The 21,848-nt window shown below is 44.3% G+C and overlaps 1 protein-coding gene across 12 annotated transcripts in view; it reads right to left on the bottom strand.

Annotated features, from left to right (window-relative positions):
* Window positions 1–21,848, bottom strand: part of DLGAP2 (DLG associated protein 2) — a 628,408-nt gene that overhangs the window by 117,636 nt on the left and 488,924 nt on the right. Inside the window, exon 1 of one of the 12 annotated variants that reach the window (XM_072142346.1) lies at window positions 8,958–9,339. The exons of the other annotated variants lie outside the window; for them this stretch is intronic. The gene's annotated coding sequence lies outside the window, so the exon portion shown is untranslated. Of the gene's footprint in view, window positions 1–8,957; window positions 9,340–21,848 lie in introns of those variants that run through there. 12 annotated transcript variants of the gene reach the window in all.

Genomic DNA, 21,848 nt, shown 5'->3' on the forward strand with positions numbered 1-21,848 from the left:
CAGAACTGCCGCTCACTGGATGTTTTTTCTTTTTCGGACCATTCTCTGTAAACCCTAGAGATGGTTGTGCGTGAAAATCCCATTAGATCAGCAGTTTCTGAAATACTCATACCAGCCCTTCTGGTACCAACAACCATGCCACGTTCAAAGGCACTCAAATCACCTTTCTTCCCCATACTGTTGCTCGGTTTGAACTGCAGGAGATTGTCTTGACCATGTCTACATGCCTAAATGCACTGAGTTGCCGCCATGTGATTGGCGGATTAGAAATTAAGTGTTAAAGAGCAGTTGGACAGGTGTACCTAATAAAGTGGCCGGTGACTATATATGCACATAGACAGGTATTTATAATTTGTATGATAGCCCCACCACACTTGCAGCACAGCCAGATACCTCAAAAGGCTTTGGCCTCTAGGTGTATCCGGCGGGTGGCTGCACATTGTTTTATACCTGTCCTACCTGTTGCAGAAATATGTGTAGCCAGTGACTTCTTCCATTTGAGAAGTCACTGGTTGCAGAAAATGCACCGGCGTGGGACAGGAATGCCTTGCATCAGCCCACTCCCCTGCTGGTGCACCCGCTCTCTCGCTGGCCATGCTAGCATTTGCGATTGTTGAATGGCTTCTACACCACTTCTACTAGTGGCATAGAAGTCCTGATAAATACACCGAATCTAATATATATTAGATTGTTATGGAAATGTAGATTGTAGAACAGTAGCAGTTCGGGGTAAGCCTTGATAGACCTACCTTTATACTCATTTATTAAAATGAATTGACCCAGATTTAGAGAAAGCCAAAGATTGTGCCCTATCACGCTTGATAACAGGAAAATGTAACACAAAGAAAAGTTAGTGTCGTCAATGAGTTTGGTAAAAAAAAAAAAATCTGTTTCTAATGCATGTTGGAGCAGACTTATCAGAAGTGTCTAAGAGCAGAACTTTTATAGTTGCCCATGACAACCAATCAAAACTCAGCTTTAACTTTTGCAAAGCTGCTTATAAAACTAAAGCTGAGCTCTGATTGGTTTCCAAGGGAGACTAGAATAGTTTTATCTCAGATGCTTCTGATAAATCTCCCCCGTTGTGTTCAAGTGTCTGGTGTCTTCTTCACAAAGTTCCTTGACCCTGTGATTCCATTGTATGATATCTCCTTAGAGCACCATTTCACTCAAATATCATGGAATGGGACATAGAATATGTTTTATTTTACAATTGTGAATCTTAAATTCTTAAATAGTTTTGATCTAAATAAACCCTGCATGTTAAGGAATAAAGACCCATAGCATTATCATTATGTAGTAACTAGTGATGTATACAACAAGAAAAAAGCATGTTACTACCCCTTTTCTTCATTAAATGTTAATGAATGTAAACAGTGCACTCAGGCTAAGAGGCGAATGTTATGCTTTTGACGTACAGTATAACATTGGTTTCCATGGAAATGTGTAAAACGTCGAATGCTTCTAATATGCAATAGCTGTTATGCACATTTTCTGCATTGCACAATCCTAAAATAACCACCATAAAATTCTCATACCCGACCTTTAATCCCTAATAGCACATATGTAAATGCAGGTTTTTTAAGTGTCGTTTATTCTGTATAAAATTCTGCGCTACTGGTGTGAATGAGTTCACCCTTAGTGTCTGAAAATGTTTTCCTTCTATCTACTGCTGTACTGAATTTGATAAGCCGATTTTTTACAAGATTCTTAAAAAATTTTGACCAATATATACACTTAAGGGGATATTCCATCTAAAGATATCTATAGTATACCGATTAAACATACAATAAAAGTCCCAGCAGTTTATAGTTTAGAGGTTTTGACAGGTTACGCTGTGGCCTCAGAAAGGGGTGCAGTAAACTTGGTTTTATACTTTATTAAGGAAATGTGGTTCTAAGAGGGTAACTCTTTACAGACAGCCCCTGGATAGTCTAATCTACTTACAGTCAGAACCATTTTTATGGCTAGGCCCCTTGGACACTGTGACTAGTGCGGCCAGCTGAGAGGAAGGGATGTGGAGTAGGTAAGTGTTTATTTCTGATAAGAAAAAACAAGTGCTCCTGGTACACCCAACAATCCCTCCCCCCCCCCCTACACACAACACAGTATGGTGCTATTGTCACACTCTTAACTCCTTCCTGTCTTGCATGTAGTGGCTGCCTTGGGTTATTTTCTTTTAGTACAGGCAGCATTTCTTGTTAGATGTAAGCAAATCTCCCCTGTGTTCCTCACATTCTCTCCAAGCCCCAAGCCAGCTGTATAGTCACAATTCACAGAACAGAACACTGTGCTGGGTCAAGAGTCCAAGCATCATAGTTTTTATATGATGCACAATACTCCCTGCTTCATGTAGAACTATGTTGCTCAGACTCTTGCCTACAGCGCAGTGTTCAATTCTGTGAAATGTGACTAGCGCACAGTCCATGTGTGTGTGCCTTACAGATATCTCCTTTCGACAGACATTTAGGGGGGAATATATTAATATTCTTATTAAGTATAAACAATCTTCCCTCTTGCCTGTGCTCTGCAGTCCAGATCTATCAAGAGGCTCCGGTTTCTTAGTGGATCCAGAAAGTACACTATAATGAATCTCCGCCAAGTCAGACCTGAAAACAGGTTTCAATTTAAGTCCGACATAGACATTAAATACGGCAGGCAGGTCGCACAAGGCATGTGATTAGGAATGAACACCATAAGTTCTCATTGGTGAATGCAGTCATTTAGGTGTTATCACTTATACGATTGAGAGTGACCCCACTTAGGCCTAGTTGGGTTTAATTGGGTTAGAGGACATAGTTAGGTGTTTGCATTCACACACTGTGCTTGAATTTTATATAGGAACACAATTTAAGCACAGTGTGTGGGAGATTCTCCTGCTCGCATCTGAGACGCTTGCGATTGAGAACAAGGATCATGTGTTTTGCATGGGAACAACATGAAACACATGATGCACATTCCCAATCGCAAGCATTTCAGTGTGAATGTAAAAACTCTTCCCTAATGTACTTAAAGTGCAAATGCATTGTGTCACGAACCCGACTCACCGGAGTTCACCCACTGGGATAACTACTCTATGGAGTCCCAGAATTTAGCCCTTAAGCTCCGCCCACTTCCACAAAATGGCGTCCTTACGCTAAATTTACTCCACAGAATCCGCACTGCCACCACCCACGAGTTACTTATGCAAAGAAGGCCGTAGGCACCTCAACCACACAGACAATGCACCCTGATGATAACTCAGCACATGCACTCACTACTTACACGATATTACAATTATAAACTCACACAGAACATGCAATCGCTTACTACATGGACTATGCTAATAATGACCTCTGGTAACGTGATTCCCTTCAGAGACTCAGATTCTTTAAGGCTACAAGGAGAGGCTTATTAAGTTTTAATTTACATAAAAATGCAGTACACTCAAAGAATTAAACTGTCAGATAAAATGAAAAAAGGATTAAAACAATACACATACAATACTTACAAACAGTTATGGAAGAAGAAACAAAAAAATTCTTGCTAGTGGAATAGGAAGAAATTCTTTGGCCCGAGGACAGGGCATAAGCATCGATCCAGCCTTCTATTGTCATAGAGTCACTCAGTCTGAACACTACTATGTGGCTGCTTCATTAATTTAAGCCCAGGTGATTTTTTGACCCCCACCCCTGGCTGTGATGTCACTGTGAGGGGGATTTTTCTATCCCCCTCCCATCAGTGAGCTACTTTTTGGGTCTGGGTTTTTATCAGAACCCCATAACTTTTGATTGGGAGATGGCACAATTGTGCCATGGCTTCCAACCAAACGGGTATGTTATTCCCATTAACCCCATACCAAACTCGGGGTGTCTTAGCCTAATATCAGGGGTGTTCGGCTATTGGCTGCCTTCCATTGCAGCTAATGTTCTGATTTTCAGTCCAGAAGTGTGCCTAGACCCCATAACTGTCCTGTGTAACTTGGGACCTATAATTATGAATTATGTCCCAGTTATGGACAGCTATGATATTCCCCTTTGTCTGAATTTGGAGGGAAAAACATGCAGTCTGTGGCTTCTTTTCATCCCCCACTAGCTAGACTACTCTGGCCGAAAGGTGTTAATTTTACCACTTAAAAGACCATGCTTCTCTGATCAAACATAGACTCCCTGGGGTTTTATAACCACCCTGCCAGGCTCATCTTCTGGCTGGTCTTAAACAAATGGAGCCTAATGATTTATAACAGGCAGAATGAAACACAAAGAAAGAAAAAAAAATATATATATATATAACAAACTGTGGAGGAGTAATATTATTATCACACATTGGGTAAAACATATCTACATGTGATGACATATTTTTCCCAATGTGTTTCAAAACGAATGGAAACGTATCATGTGATTCAAAGGGGAGAGAAAAAAAAGGATCCAGTAGCCGGCACTGCTCACACCATTTGGAAGACAATTAACAGGAGACTAGGCGTTGGGGAAGTCCAACCAGCCGGGGTGCACATCCAGTATACACAGTCCAATGAAGCTGAAAAAAAGAAAAAAATTGCATCCCTCGTCCCTCGTGGAGTAATGTAGGACAAACTTCTTTTTATTGTAGCAGAGGTGACAGGACAGAGTGTGGAGCTGCCTCGCCAAGGCGATGGGCCGTTTCCTGCGTATAAGAAGGCTTGAGAAAGCGTGTCTATACGTATGAAACCGCCCGGCGCCTTGGCGAGGCAGCTCCTCAATCTGTCCTGTCACCTCTGCTACTATAAAAAGAAGTTTGTCCTACATTACTCCGGTGAGTGCCGCATTTTTTTCTTTTTATCTGCTTCATTGGAAACGCATCATGTGATTGCAGCCTAAAACTGGACGTTAGCTTGACAGCACCAATTGGGGCCATAAGCAATGTGGGTGCCTAGAGTAGCATTAATACTTATGGCCCTGCTGACAGAGCTGAATCATTAAGGGAAATATCCCCTAGCTATGGAAATAGTTAATTTTTAACCTCCTTTCCTTATCTCTATCCTCTGATACTTCAGAGACACTGCATGCTACAGGAGAAGAAAGTTGCAGGGGGGATTTATCACCATGTTTGTCTCATCTGTCAAGTGGAGACTTGTGTAACCTTTAATTTGACAGATTAGACAAAAAGTCTCAACCTGACATATGAGACAAGTCCCCCCACAGAGAAGCTGCTCTACTTTATGAAGTATATCACAAAGTTTACTATAGTCTCCTGCACTATACATCTCATTCATTTATCTTATATTTGCTTCAAAGGTTTAGTTACATGGAAAAGCATTCTAAAGTTATAAAGGGAAATTTGTCACATTCTAATAGATTGGCTTGATCTTTATGGTGCAAATAAGCTGCACATCTTCATACATACTGGGGCAAATTTACTTACCCGGCCCATTCGCGATCCAGCGGCGCGTTCTCTGCTCTGGATTCGGGTCCGGCCGGGATTCATGAAGGCAGTTCCTCCGCCGTCCACCAGGTGGCGCTGCTGCGCTGAAAATCATCTCCACGCGCCGGAATGCACCACCTCGGACCAGGTGAAGGTAAGCGGTCACCAAGCGACACTTTTTCGGGTTTTAAATGCGGCGGTTTTTCCGAATACGTCGGGTTTTCGTTCGGCCACGCCCCCCGATTTCCGTCGCGCGCATGCCGGCGCCGATGCGCCACAATCCGATCGCGTGCGCCACAATCCCGGGGCAATTCAGGTACAATCGGCGCAAATCGGAAATATTCGGGTAACACGTCGGGAAAACGCGATTCGGGCCCTTAGTAAATGACCCCCACTGGGTGTTTGCTTCATATAGCAGCAAACACCCACCGCTAACATGCAAAGTGGGTGTCAACCCAAAGCTGCTGGCCGCATGTAACAGACGGCTGTATGTGGAGGCCACCATCTTGGATGTGATCGTTGCTCCCCAAGACGTCATTACTGAGCGTCAATCAGTTGCCATAACAGCTTGGTTCTTTATAATACCCCGAAGATCTGTTACAATTGGGGTCATTTGCTAAGGGCCCGAATCGCGTTTTAACAACGTGTTTCCCGAATATTACCGTTTTTCCCTGAATTGCCCCAGGTTTTTGGCGCACGCGGCGGAAATCGGGGGGCGTGGCCATCGGAAAACCCGATGGATTCGGAAAAATTACCTGCACCCAGCCTAGCTTGGTGAAACTCGGCGGACTTCAGCGCAGCAGCGATACCTGGTGGACATTAGGCGCACTACCTTAGTGAATCGCCGGAAGACACGAATCAGCGTCGGAGAACCCGGAAGACACGAATCAGCGTCGGAGAACCCACCACTGGATCGCGAATGGACCGGGTAAGTAAATCTGCCCCAATGTGTCAGTGGTACAATGTAACAGATCATGTGCAAAATCCCTGTAGTATAGCAGTATATACTAGGATTGATTAGACAACCTAGGATTAAAGCTTGCTAGGAACGTCTAAATTATAATTTAAAAAATTACAAAAATGTTAAAGTTCAAATCACCCCTCTTTCCCTAGAACTGATATAAAAATAAACAATAAAATTCATAAAAATGTTAGGTATTCCTGTGTCCCAAAAATCCAGATTTATCAATATTTAAAAATGGTTATGCCAGTCGATGAACCCTGTTACGGAAAATAGTTCCCAAATGTATGAAACGCCACATTTTTGCCAGTTTGCAACAAATAAAAATTTGAATAAAAAGTGATCAAATGGTTGTACTGTCCCTATAATGGTAACAATGAAAATATAATTTCATCCTGCAAAAAAAAATTATACCTCTAGAACTTTGTAAACCAATGTATAAAAAAGTTATTCGTCTCAGAATATGGCAAAATGAAGAATTTTCTTTTCGTTACAAAAGATATTCATTTTTTTAAAACTACTGAAACATAATAAAACCTATATCAATTGGAGATGTCAATTGGAGTGAAAAGCTGTAAAAACAGTGCCCAAAAGAAAATGGCGCAAATGTGTTTTTTTGTTAATTATACTGCATTTGAAATTTTTTTCCAGCTTCCCAGGACACCGTATGGAATATTAAATATTGTCACTAGGAAGTACAATTTGTTACACAAAAAACAGGCCATTATTATTATGCGTGGATTTTCTCTGGATCCTCCGGTTTCCCCCTACACACTAAAACATAGTGGTAGGTGTCACAATCTATGGGGATTAGTCCCTTAGGACTAAGTAAGTGGACTCCCTGGACCACCGCGGAAGATAACAACCTTAGCCGCACCCGGGAGCGGAGTCTAAGTGAACTCCTGGTCTTCGCCAGAGCCCGCCGCAAAGCGGGAGTCACCATGTCGCTTCGCGGGTGTCACTAGGCCCACGGCGGCAGCCAAGGTAGGGACACAGGGACCACGGGACGGCTGGCAGGACCTCTGAAGGACGGCTGGCAGGACCTCTGAAGGACGGCTGGCAGGACCTCTGAAGGACGGCTGGCAGGACCTCTGAAGGCCACTAGGATACTGGACCGCCACAGGATTGCAGGACCGCCACAGGATTGCAGGACCGCCACAGGAACACGGGAATCACCACAGGAACACGGGAATCACCACAGGAACATGGAGGCGTATGGAAACGCTCAGGAAGGCTTTCACTCCAGTAGAATAACCTGAAGATCCGGCAGAGGATGCTGGAAGTCGCCAGGTTATATAGCCGAGCCAGGAATGCTAGAGCCAACAAGGAGGACGCTGGCCCTTTAAGGCTGGGAGAAGTCCGCACGCGCCCCCTCTAGTGGCAGGAGCACGTGACTGCATGGAAGAAGCATGCTGCCTACACGCTGGGAGCAAGAGTGCAGGCCGGAGCCAGGAGAGGTAAGTGAGAGCTGGGGGAGCGGGGACTGCAGCAGCAGGCACGGGTACACCCTCAATCTGAGTGTGAGCCCCAATCTGAGTGTGAGCCCCATGGGGACAGGGAACAGGGACTGATCTGCCAAGCTCTGTTCAGCACTGCGGAATTTGTTATGCAGCCATGTATGCGGAAAAAATAAAAAAAGTTTAAATAATTAATTTTGAAAGTGGAGAGTCAAAAAGGGAAACACAAAAAGGAAGGGTTAAGGCTTTAATTATTTTTTTCTGATTTAGAAAAAATAATTTAAAAGTATCTCTGAAGGTGCTGTTATTATGCACGTAATATGATAACTCATTAGGTTGCCCCCCTTTAGCCCAGACAGCTAAACCTAGTTCCTTTTCAGTGCATACTTGAGGTTTCAAAACCTCTATTTTCTTACACAGTGACTTTATTTTTTTATAAATGGAGAGAGATTTCATAGTTATCTTCTTTACAGTACAGAATGATTAGCTTCTCAGTGTGAAGTAATTGCTTGAGACAAGAAGGCAAATGTTTACTGTAGATATGGAATTCTGCCACAGATTTTGGGTGTCGCAAACAAAGCAATAAAGTCATTTTCGTTATTACTCTAAATGCTCTGTTTAATGATTTTGACTAGTTTTTTTTCTTTTATTAATTTCATACAAATTACTGAAACGGTTATTATTTGTAATTTTATACTTCAACAAGAAAACAATTGTGCTATTGAGATGTAAACTCTCACTCAACAGGATCTCAAAGATCAGGCACTTTATTTCAGGATATTTTATTTATTGCTGAAATGAAACCTAGGAGGAGGGTGGCTAAAGAACAGTATTAAGCGCTTCTATAGTATTTTTGATTATTTTATTAAAACGTACAATTAAAAGGAATCCTGACATGAAAGGTTTGGCTTGAAATGGCTTAAATTTCAGGGAAGTCTGTGTAGAAAATACATTAATTCATATATATTGTAGGGATTCACTGAAATGGTAGCCTTTAGAGAAGCGCCAGGCAGCAGTCTTTCAGGTGAACAAAACAGGTGTCTTTATTTAGACATAAAAATAACAGGGAAAAGGGCTTGCTCCAGCCGGCAAAACAAAATGCATAGTCCATATGATAAATCTCAGTCCATGTTATCAAGCACAGTTCACATTCACAGTACCGTATTTCACCCTCCTGGGTTAGGAGCACCTTTTCAGTCCTCAGACTTCCCCACACAGCAAGGCTCAGCTCTGGCTCTGCTATTCCCTGTGTTCCACTCAGCTACACACAGGTAGGGAACCACCCACCCTTCTCCTGACACAGGTGGCTTTACATAGGGCTGCAAGCCCTGGCCTGGAACGTGGGAGCAGCCATCCCACCCAGCACTGTGACTGCTCCAGAAAAAACCCGTCCCGGATCAGCTGCATTGCAGCTATGCTAAAATAACAAAAGTGTGTCAGTGGCCGAACGCCGCTGACACCAGCAATACTGGTTTTTACTTCACCGAGGCCAGGCACCACGGTGACACGTATCTACCATCCACCACAACACCTTGTGCCTTTCTACATACCCCCCCCTCTGCCCAACACAGGGGGTCTGGGCACCTTCAGCCAGCATGCAATAAACCCTAGACAGCGCATCTGCGTTACCTTGTAATTTTCCAGGCCTATGCTCCACTGTAAAATTAGTCTTGCAAAGCCAAGAACCAACGGGTCACACGGGCATTGTTACCCTTTTTTTCCCTTAGCCAGTTAATATGATAGACCTGATAGGGTTTTCTTCTGCCTGGCTGATGTACTCGATAGTTAACTTCGCCCACCCTCTCGACAACCTCATAAGGCCCTTGCCACCTCGCCAAGAATTTGATCTCCACCGTAGGTACTAACACCAAAACTTGATCCCCCGGACTAAACTGTCTAAGACGAGCCGATCTGTTATAGACTCTAGCCTGTGCCTCTTGAGCCTGCAGGAGATGCTCTTTGACAATAGGTGTGACCTGAGCTATCCGATCCTGTAATTGGGCAACATGTTCAATGACACTTCTGTAGGGTGTAACTTCGCTCTCCCATGTCTCTTTTGCTATGTCTAACAGACCTTGTGGGTGTCGGGCATACAACAGTTCAAATGGAGAGAACCCTGTGGAGGCTTGGGGTACCTCCCTAATGGAAAACAACAGGTAAGGTAAAAGGTAATCCCAGTCCCTACCATCTTTCTGAACTACCTTCTTTAACATAGCCTTCAAGGTCTTGTTGAAATGTTCCACCAACCCATCTGTTTGTGGGTGGTAAACAGAGGTGCATAGTTGAGTAACCTTCAGTACCTTACAGAGATCCTGCATGAACCTGGACATGAATGGAGTCCCTTGGTCAGTCAGAATCTCCTTAGGTAGCCCTGTTCTAGAAAATATCTGAAACAATTCTCTGGCGATAACCTTGGATGAGGCCTTTCTCAGGGGAACGGCCTCTGGATACCTGGTAGCATAATCCACTAGCACTAGTATATACTGGTGACCCCTAGCCGATTTTACCAGAGGCCCTACCAAATCCATGGCAACCCTCTCAAAGGGTACTTCGATAATTGGCAATGGTATTAGGGGGCTGCGAAAGTTTGCCACCGGGGAAGTTACTTGGCACGACTGACAATAATCTCTGACCTCCCGGTAACATCCCGGCCAGTAGAATCTGCACAAATCTGTACATATTTTTATCAAGATTCCCAATATTGCAACACCAAGAAGAACAAGCCATAAGGTTGTGCACATTGAGAAAGTACGTGGCACAAAAGAATGATCAATTCTGTGGGTTCTATAATTGTATGATTTTTCCTTTTTGGTCTGTAAGGCAATGTAAACATATAGTATAAATATAGAACCTTCAACATTATTTTCAGAACATTTAATATCTAATTAAAAGTAATCACAATTTTTTCATTGATCCGTACCCAACCATGACCAGAAAAATAAACTTACACTATAAATAAGCAATTGACACATATCTGTCATTTACTGTCATCTATCACATTTGTTTATTTCGAAAAAATAAATCACAATCTGTAATGACCAGCTTAATTTCTAACTGATGGGATAATTTTGACTGGTGCAATTGACAGTTGGGTGCAAATTTTGATCCTAGACAACCTTATGAATGACTGCTATGAATGGCATTGAAAGGAGTCAAATTCTCCTTCTTCTGCCACAACTATTGAACTAAAGGCACAAATACAAACATAAGTTGCATTATGGGTAATGGGTAAGGTAAGTCAACCCCTGGGGACCGCCTTAATACACATAAGATGTGTCACAAGAGGGGTGAAAAAGAGTAAGAACTGAGCTTCTCACAACCTGTGTTCCTGCTTACTTGCCGGCTCTGCATGGAATTGCAGGTGGCAACTGGGCAGTGGCCCTTACACTGGACAGACAACTTAAAGGCAATAACAAACCAACAAAGTCATAACCAAGATAGTGGCAAAATTGAATGTCATATTGGAGCCATGGCACTACATATGTGACCTCTGCTTCCTAATGCTCTAACATAAAATGCTGTATTTACAAACAGCATGGGATCTAGTACAAATGCTATAATATAATAGTCACCTCTGATGACATGGTCATTTTTAGATCTATAGCTACAGGAAGCAGCATAGGATCTTTGTTTCCCATTCAGTTGCACACTATTCACAGGCAGGGATACTTATAAATGTGCTATTTTTATAGATTTTTTTTCCAAGTGAATGACTGGCCATTCAGCAGGGCTAAGAGGCCACAATTAAGAGGTACAATTACACATATTGAGCCGAATCCCTGGGTCTTTCCTTGCCTGTACTACAGGGAGTATTGGAGGCCAAAGAGCCTGGATATCAAACCCTATATATAATAAAAGTTATATTTAAAAATTTATTTTTCACAGGGTACACAATCATAAATCAATAGCCAAGGTAACCAGATGTAGTAAGTAAAGTAAAACAGCCAGAATGAAGACTGAGGAGAGTATAAATGGAGAGCCTGGATGTCGCCTCCTCAGCCAATTGGTTCGGCTAACCGTCACTCCACTTGGTTCTTGTGACACACCAGAGAGTCTGCTTGCATGTCCATCACAGTCTCATGCAGAGCATAGCTCTAGGTGTAGTCATAAGGCCAGCAGAAGGAATCAGATCTGAGAGCACTGACAAAACAGGTGTTTTTTCTTCCAAAATGTCTAATGCATATGCCCATAATGAATATATTTGTTTTTCTCATTCTTGCTTGTTGACAATGACATCCAATTGTGTTTCCTTCCCATTGCTACTCCCTCTCTCAGTAATGGGATGAGCGACAAGAGGGTGTAGATGCTAAGACTTTACATGAGACAGGAGTAATTCCAATCAGAATTGCTTTGATGATCAATAATATTGTAACTGAGATTAATCTGACAAGTTTATATTATTAGGCAGGGCAGTTGTGGAGTATGTCATGTGTAAGTAGGAACCATATTAAATACAGTAATATCATACTGTGGATCCTCCGGTTATTTACACCATAATTTACAGTACAACATAACATTCTGAAAGTTGGTTTGATTTAGAATTGGATATACTGTAACAATATACTTCTTTTTGTGAAAGAGCACCACTTTAGTCCATGCTATGCTATAGGGTATTGCAGGTCACTACCATTCAGGTAAGAAGTATTTTTGTTGACTCAACAATCAATGGTAAGGTAATGGCAAAATTGGTGTGAACGTAGCATATTTTTATAAAAGCTGAAGAAAACAGGACATTTTAATATATAATGTACATTTATACATAGCTCACACAGGCCAAGTAAAACAACTGCCTAGCAGAAAAATCAGAGGGCTGCAGCTGAGCAGAAGCTGGCATGACCTCGCTCAACACAGGACTTGTCAAAATTAATTACATTTTACTACGGGCGCACCTGATATCACAAAACCCATTTGGCTCCAGGAACATTGGATTTGGTATGAATTTCAAACCAAGGAACATATTTAAATAAAACAAAAAGCCAATTCATGCATTAAATGGGTCTGTAATGTGCTTCACTGATTTAATAGAGCGATATCACCCCATGTAATTCCCTGTAGACGCACAGCACTGGAACAAAAAAATACTTTACTGCTAATGTCCTATAATCTGAATTGTAACATGCAGCAAACAGACCTTAGGTTAAGACATCATTGTCTACCATTGTCTCCTTCTACAAATGGGCCTACCTACTGGCATGTGTTAAATATATTATCATAGGGATGGAGAAGAGCTGAATTATTTCTTTCCTTATATACTTTTTAAAAGGATCAACCAAAAAAAAAAAAAAAATTATATATATATAATATATATATATATATATTTTGAGCTTATTTGTCTCCCACATGTACATGAAATGTGAACACTGCTACCAATGAGAGCCTACAGGGATCATGTGCTATGTGCCAAGATGCTAGTCACACACAAAGGTGCAGTTAGAGAATTCCATTGACATTGACAGGGGCTGTGAAAAATTGAATTAGAGGTCAATTGTTAAACACTACTTTTTGAATGAATCCTTTACTGTGGTATGAGAGTATACACTCCTGTACTCCATCATCACAAGTCCATTATACCTACAGGTAACATCATTATACTTTAATTTTACATTTTACATTTGTGATCTTTCTTTTCTACCATATAATATCCCTGCAATCTGTTTATCTATGAACTGTGATTTTCCTGTCTATTTTCCTGTATTGGGACACTACTGTGTAATATCTTTGTACGGTAACATCACCATGGTTTTACCATTCATTCTGAAATCAAGTGAGGACATAGTAAGGTTAACTATGAGGTCCCAGGGTTTTTTGGAATGCCAAAGTAGTGAAAAAAGTACATAGCAGATGGAACTACAGAACCTTCCTACCCACCAATAAATACAAATAAGCAAGCAGATTCATATCTAATATTGTATTTCATATCTTATGCACACAATATATCTCTAGTTTCAGAACACATTCTAGAACACATTTACCGTATATATACTTGAGTATAAGCCGAGTTTTTCATCACAAAATTTATACTCGAGTCTATAAAAAAAATTAACACTGTACTCTAGAGATGAGCGAACACACTCGTCCGAGCTTGATGCTCGTTCGAGCATTAGCGTACTCGTAACTGCTCGTTGCTCGGACGAATACTTCGCCAGCTCAAGAAAATGGCATCTTCCGCCGTTTTGATTTTTGGCGGCCAGAAACAGAGCCAATCACAAGCCAGGAGACTCTGCACTCCACCCAGCATGACGTGGTACCCTTACACGTCGATAGCAGTGGTTGGCTGGCCTGATCAGGTGACCCTGGAATAGACTAGCCCCTGCTGCTCGCATCTCTGTCTGGATGCCGTTAGGGAGAGAGCTGCTGCTGCTGCAGGGATAGCGTTAGGGTGTTATATTAGCTTACTGTTATGCAGGAGTGAGTCTACAAGAACCCAACAGCCCTTGTTAGGGCTAGAATAACGTTATATTTTATTTTTTTTTTGTTTGCTTGTGGCTGGCCTTGCTGGCACTAGTAGTGCAGCTAGTACCATATTGTGACGAATTTGCAGGGAGACTTGCGAACGTTATATTTAGCTCTTAGTGACACACATATCCATCTCAAACACCTAAGTGGGACAATTTATTAGGGGTTTGATTGAATTAGGCAGAGTCTGACAATTTTTTTTTCCAAAACTTAAAGTGACGGCAAGCGTCTGCCGTAATTTTGAGTGCCATGCGAGCACGAAGACCCGAAGAGGAGCGAAATGTCCTTAACAGGAGCCAAAGAGGAGCGGAAGAACCCAAAGGCGGCATCGGAAGCAGAATAGGACCTATGGAGGATGGCAGAAAGGTGAGTACAGTGTTATTTTCTTTACTACAGGGGCTGGCAGGCAGTATACTATGGGGGCTGGCTATATAGTACAGGGGCTGGCCGGCTATATATTATCTGGGGCTAGCAGGCTGTTTACTACAGTGGCTGGCTGGCTATATACTAGGGGCTGCCTGCTATATGCTACAGGGGGCTGGCAGGATGTATACTACAGGGGCTGGCAGACTATATACTATAGGGGCTGGCAGGCTATATACTATAGGGGGCTTGCATGATATATAACTACAGGGACTGGCAGGCTATATACTACAGGGAGCTGGCTATGTATTAGGAAGCTATGACCAATGCATTTCCCACCCTTAGTTTTTTGTGTCAAAATTGGGTACCTCGGCTTATACTCGGGTCGGCTTGTACTCAAGTGTATACGCCATTTGTTTACAATAAAATACAACATAAAATACAATGCAATGAAAAAAAAAGATTTCACTATACTATGTGGCCTTGTTTACAGTGGAATACAACTATAAGTTCCAGGATATGCCTGCACTGTTTAGCATAAGGTCAAATTCAGCATGCATCCAAGAAACCTAAGAAACATTAAACAGCAAGGAAAAAGTTAGGGATTTCACAAAGCAGCATGTTTCCAAACCCATAAATTCTATTCATATGAATGACATCTGAAAAGCTGGTGTTTCCAGGAAAAATCCTATCTCATAGGCCTACATTTTCTAAATTGTGATACCCCATGTGTCCTGAAACAGCAAACTCTCAAAGTATGTATGAGTCTTACCTGCACAATTTTATCTTATAATTTTATCTCTTAATCTTATCCGGCATTATTTTCTAGTGAAGTTACTCAAGGAGTTAACTTTATAAGGATCTCAGAGAGACATCTTCATGACCCTAAAGAAGCTCATCCTGTATATGTGTTGATCACACCTGTTATGCAGCATTTCACACGCTATGTTATTTACCATTTCTGCAAGTGCATAGAATCGGTAGTATGACTAAATTAAGATAATACAATCACAACCAAAGGTAGTAGCTGGGATGGCTACTCCCTCCTAAGCTATATGATGTCAATAGGAGCGACGACCAAAAACAAAATGGCTTTGCCGGGAACAGCCATCAAAGGACTAACAGTCTACCGTTAGTGGTGGGTGTTTGCTGCAATATGCAGCAAACTCCACATCTGTATGTCTTCCCATGTACAGCGATCCCCACGTCTGTATGTCTCTAATATGCAGCAAAGTCCAAGTCTATATGTCTCTAATATGCAGCAAACCCCACGTCTTTATGACGAGGGCTCACTCCATGAGCCCTCTTCCAACATTCTTCAAAGCTTGGTAGTCAGTCAGAGAAAAAAGTTCTCTGGTTCAATAAACAGGGCTTTAGCAGTTTTTTATTGTAGAAAAAAATAAAGTTAAAGCTTTACAGTTCCATCAAAAACTGATTACCTGCTCACTAACTTTAGTTAGATTTTTGCCTGACTATTCAGATGGCTTACTAGCAGCCCCCTGAAACAAAATAAAACAAAGTTATGTGTTTTATCTCACTCAAGTAATCATTATATATATAGGAAAGTCCACAGCAGCACAATGTCCAAAGTTCCCCTACAAGGTGGGTGCAGCGGCTGCTGGCACTTAGGAGAGGTCCACCTCAGCTCCCAGACAGGCCCACCAACCTTTGGCCACCCGGCCTTCACCTCCACAATGACTCCCAACCATTTAAGCTCTTGGGAGTAGATGGTACACAACCCGGGACAGAGGAGAAGGGAACTCCCAGTCTCCTCTGAGCTACAATAAGTCCACCGCAGGTAAAACGTCAGGGAACCTCACTAAAGCTCCCACTGGGTTTCCCTAAGGGACAGGAAACCAGACTGAAGAGGAGAAAGAGGTACAGACTTTTAAAAGCTTGGTTTCCTATTTCTGGGGGAGGTCCCCTCTCTCCAGTTGTGCTGTTGTGTGTGGGGGTATTAAATATTTAGTGTAGGTCTTGAATTCAAACAAATCATTTAAAAATTTTTACATAAAAAACAGACTTTGGTGCCTATAAAAGCTAAAAAGCTATAGGGGATAAATAATGAATAGAGATGAGCGAGCACTAAAATGCTCGGGTACTCGTTATTCGAGACAAACTTTTCCCGATGATCGAGTGCTCGTCTCGAATAACGAGCCCCATTGAAGTCAATGGGAGACTCGAGCATTTTTCAAGGGGACCAAGGCTCTGCACAGGGAAGCTTGGCCAAACACCTGGGAACCTCAGAAAAGGATGGAAACACCACGGAAATGGACAGGAAACAGCAGGGGCAGCATGCATGGATGCCTCTGAGGCTGCTTAATCGCACCATTATGCCAAAATTATGGGCAACAGCATGGCCATGACAGAGTGACAGAATGAAGCTAGATAGCATGTAAAACATCCAATAATTGACACTGACACTATAGGGGACGGCATGCAGAGGCAGCGGCAGCAGCGGCAGGCTAGAGAGTGGCATGGCGACATACCCTAAATGGACTCAGGCTTCAAACCAATGGGTGGCAGAGAGGAACCAAAGGAGGTGAGCAAGAAGCGCTCAAATAATATCGGTACATGATAAAAGTTTGCCAGTATATTTTGTGGATTACACAGCAGGGTGGTGACAAAGTTAACATGGAAGCCATGAAAACAACCCAAAATTCTGCCTGACACAGCTCGTTTGATAAGGGGACCATGTATGGAGGCAGTGAACTAGTAGTAGATTAAAGGTGCTGCAGTTAAAACTATGTTAGTTGGATCTTGGCATGGAGCTGGCGCTCCGCTGCCAGGCGAGCTTTCGCCAATCCAAGCCCCTGTCTCTAGGCTACTCCCCAAACAGCACTTCTAAGAACCTTTTGTATAAGATCAAGTGTAGTAGCGTTCTTATAAGTTTAGGATATGGCGGGTGAGGGGAATGTAAACAGAAGCGCAAGAAGCGCTGAAATAATATTGGTAAATGATAAAAGTTTGCCAGTATATTTTGTGGATAACACAGCTGGGTGGCGACAAAGTTAACAACTTTGATGTGGAATCCATGAAAACAACCCAAATTTCTGCCTGACACACCTCGTTTGATAAAGGGACGATGTATGGAGGCAGCTATATGGACGACTTTTGGAGGTAGCAATGGAGACAACGTGTGGAGGCTGCTATGGAGACAATTTAATTTGGATAGTGCCTGTATGTGGCAGTCCAAAAAAGTTTTCAAACCAGAGGAGCAGGTAGGTGGCCCTCCAGAAAAATGAAATAGATTGAGTGCCTGTATGTGGCAGTCCAAAAAAGTTTTCAAACCAGAGGAACAGGTAGGTGGCCCTCCAGAAAAATGAAATAGATTGAGTGCCTGTATGTGGCAGTCCAAAAAAGTTTTCAAACCAGAGGAGCAGGTAGGTGGCCCTCCAGAAAAATTGAATAGATTGAGTGCCTGTATGTGGCAGTCCAAAAAAGTTTTCAAACCAGAGGAGCAGGTAGGTGGCCCTCCAGAAAAATGGAATAGATTGAGTGCCTGTATGTGGCAGTCCAAAAAAGTTTTCAAACCAGAGGAGCAGGTAGGTGGCCCTCCAGAAAATGGAATAGATTGAGTGCCTGTATGTGGCAGTCCAAAAAAGTTTTCAAACCAGAGGAGCAGGTAGGTGGCCCTCCAGAAAAATGGAATAGATTGAGTGACTGTATGTGGCAGTCCAAAAAAGTTTTCAAACCAGAGGAGCAGGTAGGTGGCCCTCCAGAAAATGGAATAGATTGAGTGCCTGTATGTGGCAGTCCAAAAAAGTTTTCAAACCAGAGGAGCAGGTAGGTGGCTCTCCAGAAAAATGAAATAGATTGAGTGCCTGTATGTGGCAGTCCAAAAAAGTTTTCAAACCAGAGGAGCAGGTAGGTGGCCCTCCAGAAAAATTGAATAGATTGAGTGCCTGTATGTGGCACTCCCAAAAATTGTTTAAAACAGAGGACCGGGTAGGTGGCCCTCCAGAAAAATTAAATGCATAAAGTACTATAGCTAGAGCCAGTGGGCCCTGTCAAAAAATAGCCAGTTTCCTCTGCTTTAGTGTACAAAGAGGAGGAGAAGGAGGAAAATGAGGAGGAGGAGGAGTGCATAAATTATTCAGGTTGAGCTTCCTTCACCTGGTGGAGATTGGAAATTATGAGAAATCCAGGCTTTATTCATCTTAATAAGCGTCAGCCTGTCAGCGCTGTCAGTCGACAGGCGTGTACGATTATCGGTGATGATGCCACCAGCTGCACTGAAAACCCGCTCGGACAACACGCTAGCGGCAGGGCAGGCAAGAACCTCCAAGGCGTACAGCGCCAGTTCGTGCCACATGTCCAGCTTTGAAACCCAGTAGTTGTAGGGAGCTGTGTGATCATTTAGGACGATGGTATGGTCAGCTACGTACTCCCTCACCATCTTTCTGTAAAGATCAGCCCTACTCTGCCGAGACTGGGGACAGGTGACAGTGTCTTGCTGGGGTGACATAAAGCTGGCAAAAGCCTTGTAAAGCGTACCCTTGCCAGTGCTGGACAAGCTGCCTGCTCGCCTACTCTCCCTCGCTACTTGTCCCGCAGAACTACGCACTCTGCCGCTAGCGCTGTCAGAAGGGAAATACTGTTTCAGCTTGTGCACCAGGGCCTGCTGGTATTCATGCATTCTCACACTCCTTTCCTCTCCAGGGATGAGAGTGGAAAGATTTTGCTTGTACCGTGGGTCCAGGAGAGTGAACACCCAGTAATCGGTGCTGGAATAAATTCTTTGAACGCGAGGGTCACGGGATAGGCAGCCTAGCATGAAATCTGCCATATGCGCCAGAGTACCAACGCGTAAGAATTCACTCCCCTCACTGGCCTGACTGTCCATTTCCTCCTCCTCCAACTCCTCCAACTCCTCTTCTTCTGCCCATACACGCTGAACAGTGAAGGACTCAACAATGGTCCCCTCTTGTGTCTCGCCAACATTCTCCTCCTCTTCCTCCTCATCCTCCTCCACCTCCACCTCCTCCGATATGCGCTGAGAAACAGACCTAAGGGTGCTTTGGCTATCAACAAGGGAATCTTCTTCCCCCGTCTCTTGTGACGAGCGCAAAGCTTCCCACTTCATGCTGATCAGAGAGTTTTTCAACAGGCCAAGCAGCGGGATGGTGAGGCTGATGATGGCGGCATCGCCACTGACCATCTGTGTTGACTCCTCAAAGTTACTCAGCACCTGACAGATATCAGACATCCACGTCCACTCCTCATTGTAGACTTGAGGAAGCTGACTGACCTGACTACCAGTTCTGGTGGAAGTTGACATCTGGCAGTCTACAATCGCTCTGCGCTGCTGGTAAACTCTGGATAACATGGTCAGTGTTGAATTCCACCTCGTGGGCACGTCGCACAACAGTCGGTGAGCGGGCAGTTGGAGGCTTCGTGAGCAAATCAGACAGATTGGGGTAAGTCTTGAGGAAACGCTGAACTATCAGATTTAACACATGGGCCAGGCATGGCACATGTGTCAGTCTGCCGAGTTGCAGAGCCGCCACCAGGTTACGGCCGTTGTCACAAACAACCATGCCTGGCTTCAGGTTCAGCGGTGCCAGCCACAGATCAGTCTGCGCCGTGATGCCCTGTAATAGCTCTTGGGCGGTGTGCCTTTTATCGCCTAGGCTCAGCAGTTTGAGCACCGCCTGCTGTCGCTTAGCGACGGCACTGCTGCTGTGCCTAGAGCTACCGACTGATGGCGCCATGCCCACGGATGGTAGTTCGGAGGAGGAGGTGGAGGAGGGGTGGGAGGAGGAGGAGGCATAGTAGGCCTGAAACACCTGGACCGAGGTAGGCCCCGCAATCCTCGGCGTCGGCAGTATATGACCAGCCGCAGGGTCAGACTCGGTCCCAGCCTCCACCAAGTTAACCCAATATGCCGTCAGCGATATATAGTGGCCCTGCCCGGCAGCACTCGTCCACGTGTCCGTGTCAGGTGGACCTTGTCAGAAACGGCGTTGGTCAGGGCACGGATGATGTTGTCTGACACGTGCTGGTGCAGGGCTGGGACGGCACATCGGGAAAAGTAGTGGCGGCTGGGGACCGAATACCGAGGGGCGGACGCCGCCATGAGGTTGCGAAAGGCCTCGGTCTCTACTAGCCTATAGGGCAGCATCTCCAGGCTAAGCAATCTGGAGATGTGGACATTAAGGGCTTGGGCGTGCGGGTGGGTTGCACTATATTTGCGTTTCCGCTCCAGCGTCTGGGGTATGGAGAGCTGAACGCTGGTGGATGCTGTGGAGGATCGTGGAGGCGACGATGGGGTTTTTGTGGCAGGGTCCTGGGCAGGGGGCTGACTATCAGCTGACACAGGGGAAGGAGCAGTGGTGTGCACGGCCGGAGGTGAACGGGCTTGTTGCCACTGAGTGGGGTGTTTAGCATTCATATGCCTGCGCATACTCGTGGTAGTTAAGCTAGTAGTGGTGGAACCCCTGCTGAGCCTGGTTTGGCAAATGTTGCACACCACAGTCCGTCGGTCATCCGGTGTTTCCTTAAAGAACCTCCAGACTTCTGAAAATCTAGCCTTCGCCGCAAGAGCCCTCGCCACGGGAGCTTCACTAGTTGACACATTTGGCGCTGATGCACCAGCTCTGGCCCTGCCTCTCCGTCTGGCCCCACCACTGCCTCTTCCAACCTGTTCTGGTTGAGGACTCTCCTCCGTCTCAGAAGCACTGTGTTCACCCGGCTTGGGTCTGTCACCTCATCATCCTCCGATCCCTCAGTCTGCTCCCCCCTCGGACTTCGTGCTCTGACAACAACTTCCCCACTGTCTGACAACCGTGTCTCCTCATCGTCGGACACCTCTTTACACACTTCTTCCACTACGTCAAGAAGGTCATCATCACCCACAGACTGTGACTGGTGGAAAACCTGGGCATCGGAAAATTGCTCAGCAGCAACCGGACAAGTGGTTTGTGAGTGTGGGAAGGGTCCAGAAAACAGTTCCTCAGAGTATGCCGGTTCAAAGGCCAAATTTTCCTGGGAGGGGGCAGACTGGGGGGGAGGAGGCTGAGGTGCAGGAGCTGGAGGAGTGGCGATTTCGGTGACATGGGTGGACTGCGTGGAAGACTGACTGGTGGACAAATTGCTCGAAGCATTGTCGGCAATCCACGACATCACCTGTTCGCACTGTTCTGGCCTCAACAGTGCTCTACCACGAGTCCCAGTAACTTCAGACATGAACCTAGGGAGTGTAGCTCTGCGGCGTTCCCCTGCTCCCTCAT

The sequence above is a fragment of the Engystomops pustulosus genome, chromosome 3 (genome assembly GCF_040894005.1).
Source record: "Engystomops pustulosus chromosome 3, aEngPut4.maternal, whole genome shotgun sequence".
NCBI classification, from domain to species: Eukaryota; Metazoa; Chordata; class Amphibia; order Anura; family Leptodactylidae; genus Engystomops; species Engystomops pustulosus.